At 47.6% G+C, this 6916-nt stretch overlaps 1 pseudogene; it reads right to left on the bottom strand.

Annotated features, from left to right (window-relative positions):
- Window positions 1–6120: 6120 nt before the first annotated feature.
- On the bottom strand, window positions 6121–6700 carry LOC116834984 (copper transport protein ATOX1 pseudogene; annotated as a pseudogene).
- Between the last annotated feature and the right edge of the window lie 216 nt (window positions 6701–6916).

Here is a 6916-nt window from a genome sequence, read left to right as displayed (position 1 = left end):
CCTTGGTTTTCACACCTCAACTGCTAGGACAGGGCCTCATCCTCCATGATTGAACTAACCTCGTTATCTCTAGCTTGCTAGCATATATACACCTGCCTCTGGAAATTTCCACTACATGCATCCAACGAAGTGGGTATTCACCCACGAAAGCTCATGCTCCAAAACATCTGTTAGTCTATAAGGTGCCACAGGACTCTTTGCTGCTTTTACAGATCCAGACTAACATGGCTACCACTCTGATAATCAATAAATAAGTGACTCTCCTCTCTCCCTTGCCCTGCTCCCCATTCATTAAAGTCCTTTCAGGTGCAGTCAATCAAGGTCTTTGGGAGACATTCATCTTTCCCAACAGCAGGACCATGAACAGACTGCTAGCAAAGAAATAACCCCCACCCCAGACCCAACTGCAACAGCTCTGAGCTCCATCCTCCTCTTCCTGTCTTCATGAGTGACTGCTGAGAGAGCTTAAAGGAAGAGCGCACTGCTGCCTCAGGAGGCAGGAAACCCTTTCTTATTGGGGACAGGGGAAACAGGCCTGGATGTAAAATAACAGCCTGGCTGGGGAGGGGTGATCTCAGGTAATACTGTAATGACACAATAATCCTTAGTACCAGTTAGTATTCAGAACTCTTTTCTAACAGTACAGCATCTAATCTTGTCAACAGCTGTGTGAGAGAGGTCAGTGGTGATGTGACTTGCCCAAAGCCAGGAGGGAGCCAGGGTGAGAGCTGGCATTGACCCTCTGGCCTTTCCAGGGCTTAATTTGTGCCAGGGCTGAGCACCGGCACCTCTAGGCTTGGCAGTTCAAAGCCCCAGCACCTTTGGACTTGCTGTGTCACTAATGAAAGTAAAAAAATTGGTTGAGCCCCAGCACCTCTTTCATTACATATTCAGCACTGGGCCCTCCTAATGCCAAGTCCTGTGTTTAAGCCACTGGGCCAAGGACTCTTCTGTCTCCATGTACTACTGAAGACTCGCTTTCCTTACTCTTTCCAGGCGACAGCACTGTGACTGGGGAAAGGCAAGGGAAATGAGGTCAGCGACATACTGATAAGTCACTGGGACGGGAAAGGCCATGAAGCTCAATGCATAGCAATGGTCCAAAAGGCTAATAGAATGTTAGGAACCGTGAGGAAAGGGATAAAAAATAAGACAGAAAATATCATGATGCCACTAGATAGATACATGGTGCTCCCGCACCTTGAATACTGTGTGCAGATCGAGGCACCTAGCTCAAAAAAGATATTGTGGAACTGGAAAAGGTTCAGAGAAGGGCAATAAAGATGATCAAGGGTATGGCACAGCTTCCATATGAGGAGAAACTCAAAAGGTTAGGGCTGTTTAGCCTGGAAAAGAGAGAACTAAGGGGGAGGGGAGATATGATAGAGGTCTATAAAATCATGATCAGTGTGGAGAAAGTGAATTGAGAAGTGTTATTTATCCTTTCTCACAATACAAAAAGTAGGGGGTTGCTTCCTGAAGTGACTAGGCAGCAGGTTCAATACAAAAATATTTTCTCACACAATTAACCTGCGGAACTTATTGTCATAAAATATTGTGATGGCCAAAGTATAACTGGTTTTAAAAAAAGAACTAGATAAGTTCATGGTAGATAGGTCCATCAATGGCTCTTAGCCATGATGGTCAGGGATGTAAACCCTTGCTTGGGGTGACCCTAAACCTCTGACTGCCAGGAGCCAGAAGAGTAAGATGGGGTGGACCTCTCCAAAATTGCCCCATTCTGTAGTCTCACCCTGAAGCTCTGGTACTGGCCACTGTCAGAGATAGGATACTGGGCTAGATGGATCACTGATCTGACCCAGTCTGGCTCTTCTTCGTTTGTGCAAGCTGTCCTATTGCCCCAGACAGGGCCAGTTCTATAGTTTTCGCCTCCCCAAGCAGCACACCGAATTGACGCAGTGGATGGCGGGGGCAATCCATGTGCCCTTAGGGTGGCAGGCGCGTTTCCGCGGCGGCGGCAATTCAGCGGCAGCTTCTATGTTTAGCTGAAGCCGCAGCGGACAGCTAAACCTAGAAGTTGCTGCCGAATTGCCACCACCACGAACCGCACCTGCCACCCTAAGGGCACACAGATTGCCCTGGCTGTCCGCAGCAGCAATTCGGCGAGCTGTATGGGGGTAAAACAACAGGGACTGTCGCCCCTTGCAGAATGCCACCCCAAGCACCAGCTTGGAATGCTGATGCCTGGAGCCGGCCCTGGCCCCAGATCAAGTCCCCTACTGGCACCATGCCTCACAACCCACTTTATACACAGACAGAACTCATAACATTTTCTCCCTAGCTACTTAAATGGCCCTAATCACTATAGTATTTTCCCCAAAACCTTTCTAAATGCTATGCCCCAACCTGGGAACACTTATGGCCCTTTGTCTACACTATCCTTCTGTATACACTGAATCCCCTGAAACAAGGAGCACTTTTTTTTTCCAAATTACTGCATCTAATTGTGTACAGGCAGCCTCTATAAACACTCCTTCCGTTCCTCAGAGCTCCGCCCTGAGCTGCAGCATGTCTGTACTTCCACACAGCTCTGTCAGTCCTACTCAATCCTGACCCTACCTCACCCTCTCCTCTTCCCTGCACAGGGTTCTGCCGTGTACCTGAGAGTGAGCTGGCTGGCTGGCTGCAGCATCTCTAGCCATTTTATCCCTAGCCCCCTTGCACAACTCTGCAAACACATCTTCACCCTGACTGCTGGTGAAATATTACTCATATGCAAGGAAAGGCTTTGCCTTGTGGGGATTTCTGGTCCATTCTGCTTCCAGTTGGAGTGGAAATACCAGCAAGAACAATCTTTTTCCTGACAGTATTGAAGTAGTGATCCTCCGTTCCTCACCCAAACCAGGACGTGCTGAGAGGCAATCAGATAAATGATGCTGAATATTTAACATTTGTATCTACCAGTGTAGCAGTGCGTAGTGCTTTATAACGACAGTAATGACACTGATCGGAGAAGCTCACAATCTAGACTAGACATGGTGTGGCAAGATGAAAGGCCAAATGGCATCAGGCAAAGAGAGAAGGATGGATTTGGGCCAGGTTCCCTGTTGTGCCCTTTCTCTAGTCATTTAAGATGTGCTGAGGGCAATATAGGTGTAAAATGCTCCCAAATCAGAAAGTGAGCAGTTTGCATCTCCCCACTGTAGCCAATACTTGCGATATTTGGTATTCTTAAAGCCCCAGGTCCTGCAGTCAAGTGATCATGTGACAATCAGCCTTCACTTACACATATATGGTTCTAGCTGTTACGGTTATGGAGAAAAACTTGAAAATGTGACTAGAGGGCATTCAGAAGGCTTAAAAACCAACACAAGAACCCCAATGTATTATTTAAAAAAAACCTCATGGTTTTTAAACACATCTCATGATTTTTGTGGTCTGACTCACAATTTTAGAACATTTAGTCGTATCAGAACTGTACTTTTCATTGGTGTAAATGACTTCACAAGGTGCAGGACAGCAGGGAATCAGGTGCTATGTTGGGACTTGGGAGATCTAGATCCCAGTTCCGGGCTATGCCACAGACTTTCTGTGTGACTATGGGAAGTCACTTAGCTTCCCTGTGCCTCAGTTCCCCATCTGCAAAATGGGCCTGGTAATTCCCTTCCATAGGGATGCAATGGGGGTTAAATCCATTAGTGTTTGTGAAGCACTCAGGTACTCTGGTGATGGGGGCCATATAAGTATTTAGGTATTCAGGAAGGACACCAGAGAAGAGGGTGAGGTTGCTTGTTGCCTAGTATGGATTGTGTCAATGTTTTTAAAAGAATAACTGCAGACGTTATAAAATTGGCCAGTAAGCGACTGTGAGTTGTTGTGGGAAATGAAATATCATTTTAAAAGAGTGAGCCTAACTTTTTCAAACTACCAAAAAAAAAGAAGAAAAAAAAGAAAAAAAAAAGTTCAAGGAAGTTCTTATCTTACCCAAACCATTTTTCATCCCTGTCCCTCCTTGTTAGACAGGAGGCTGTCTGCTAAGATGAATGAGAGGCCAGACATCAGCAAAGCTGTTTACCTAGTTGATCAGTGCCAGTCAGCTCTGCCTTGCTCCCTCCCCCATACATCCACCAGGAGGAGCCCAGTTCCAAATGGTCCCCTCCTGGTGTTCACATGACTTGTTTTGCTCATGGCCACACATTCTCCCTTTCTCCCCCCATGCATTGTTGCCATATTTCAGTTTTCCCCTGCGAGGGAATGCCAGGTCTGGTCAGACATCTTCTGAGCCAGTAGACACATTGTGTATCTAGTATGTTAGGAAGAAATGGGAGGCTGGAAGGCAGAGCAAGAGAAAGGCTTTTTGAAATGAGCCCATTGTCCAAACACTTTCATGTTTCTCTCCTGTGGAGATCTTGTATTCTTATTGTCCTCCTCCTTGTGGCCTGTGGCACTGACTGAACACCATCTGGGGCTGAGAACGAAAGTGCAGTTTCAAGCTGGGTGCTTCCGGTTTCTGAAAGGAAGGCAGTTTACACTGGGACACAGCAGAGCCCAGGATGGATCTAGCCCAAGAGGTGAATTACTCCATAGTTCGCTGAAGTGGTCATGCTGCAGGGAGAAACCAGCAGGTGGCTAGCAACTGAATGGAGACAAAATGGATAACGACAAATGTACCATGGTCCCTTCTCCCTAAGCTAAAGCTAGAGGGGATGACAGGCCCAAAGCCTTCGCCTGGCCCTGGGAGTCCCTGCACAGCAAAAGAGAGGGAAACGTATAAGATGCCAGCCTTTCCCAGTCATCTAGGGTCTTGGGACTCCAGAGTGATGGTAAAGCTATGTTCATAGCGATGGGCTGGAGCAGCTCTGTGGTTACTCAGGAAACCACTCAGCTGTTCCCTGCTGTTCTGGGGCTCTATCTATAATTGAAGAGCTCTGGGAGGTTTGCAGGCTAGTGGTTCTTCTCCAATTAGAGCTAAAACGCTCCATTTATTAACAACTGGCTTTTTAAACAGCAACTACCTTTGAGTGCTTCAGTGCTGTGTGTGTCTGAGGCAACTGGAAACTGAGAGTGGCCTGGAATGGTCACAGCAGGCATTGCATACACTGCTCCCTGCTGCCACCCAAATCCTCTGACACAGCCCCCAGTATTCAGGATAATTGCCCAGATACCGGCAAGCACTAGACTGCTCACCCAAACATCCATCCACACATGAATGCATAGACACCCTTCCACCCACCACCCCTGCAGATGTCCCTCATTGACACTCACCGCCTCACAGTAACACACTCACTCCTGAGCACAAACGTTTTTTTGAGGAAAAGCAGCTCAGGCATTTGGAGGCGGCATTGGAGGGCCAGTGCTTGCATTAGCGCTTGATGGCTCAGGCTATGGTTTTCTTTCCCCACAATGCCCCCAGGACGCACTTGCACTGTGCTTGTACTATTCATGCTGAACATGTTTTCCCACTTTTCGGCCTCTCAGACATTCATGTTTTTAATTTTTTTAAGCCAACCCAATGTCCACCCCTGCCCAAAAGAAACTTCTATTAGATCCATAAAGCTTTAAAGAGGTTTGTGTGGTTTTTTTAAAAATTTTTTGTTCAAGTAGTAGAGTCTTTGAAAGTTGAACATGCAGGTTGGGATGAGGGTAGCCCCAGATTTTGATTATGCCAGGCCCTGCAAAAAGGACTGTTCCTGATGCTTTCCTGGGGCTTATAATATTTCTACAGTACCTTCCCAGTAAGGATCTCCAGAAACTTCATACACATTAGTGGATTAAGCCTTGCAGAGCACTCCCATGAAGTTTTCCCATTTTATCAGCTCCACTTTACAGAGAGGCAAACTGAGGCATACTAATATTAAGTGACTTGACCAAGGCTACACGATGAATGAATAGCAGAGGTGGAGTGAGATGCCAGGGGCCTGATGATCCCTACTGTTGTGCAGTGCACAGCGAGCAGAAATGTGCACATTGTGGTGTAGTTAGTGGCAATTGAGGCAAATGAGTAGCCCAGGACTTGGTACCTCCTGTGCAGAGAGCCATGTGTATACTGTGCGCTGACATGGAACATGGGGAGTTCTGAGAGAGGATTTGATACATGCAGGGGCTCTGGGGAAAGGGTTGTTTTTTTGTTTTTTTTTTGTTTTTTTTGTTTTTTTTTTAATTTGAAAAGAGAAGCGTCTCCTTTGTTTACTGCAAGGCCAAAGAGGGAGAGCACACCTGAACTCTCCATTTCAAGAGGGGACTTTTACAAACTATAGTTCAAGTAGATCATGGTCCTTTACTCTGAGAGTCCTTCCTCCTCTCAGCTGCCTCCTTTCCAACATCTGGCAGGGTATCTGGGGTCAAATGACAGAGGGTGTCAACAGATCTGTACACAGGCCATTTTCTCACTGAAGCCATCATGTTAGTGCTCCTCCTTTGGGGTGTGAAGAAAGCCTGACCCTCCGACCCACTGGCTCGGGGGTTATTTCTCCCCCAGGTAGGATATGCTCTTCCCAGTTTTCTTCAGGGTGGCCAGCAAGGTGTCGACTCTGTGCTCCGAGTCGATGCACACCCTCTTGTTGGGCAGGTCAATCTCAAACTGGACATCTCTCAGCTTGTTGAGAACGTGTGTGACCGAGTTGGAGCACCCTTCACAGGTCATGTCGATGGAGAACTCGTGCTTTGGCATGGCAGCAGCGGGCGATGCTGCTCCTCTCCCAGCTCCAGGCGGACTGAGGCACAGGCCGCCAGTATGTGCAGCACCACGTCCTGCCCAGTGCTGCCACCTCCTCCCCTCAGGGGCAGGCTTGCATGGGGGATGGCTTCTTCCCCCAGGCAGAGTACCTGGTGCAGGCTTGCAGGAGGGGAGCTATTGAAGCCTGCCTGGAGCTGGTCTAAGTTGCACAACATAGTCCAGCTGAGGAAGGAATTTTCCCCTCAGCATTTTCCGTTGTTGCCCAATCCCTAATTCACA

This window comes from Chelonoidis abingdonii, chromosome 1, assembly GCF_003597395.2.
Source record: "Chelonoidis abingdonii isolate Lonesome George chromosome 1, CheloAbing_2.0, whole genome shotgun sequence".
In the NCBI taxonomy this organism is placed as follows: Eukaryota; Metazoa; Chordata; order Testudines; family Testudinidae; genus Chelonoidis; species Chelonoidis abingdonii.
The sequence above is the reverse complement of the archived record's forward strand: the minus strand, read 5'-3'. Positions and strand labels throughout refer to the sequence as shown.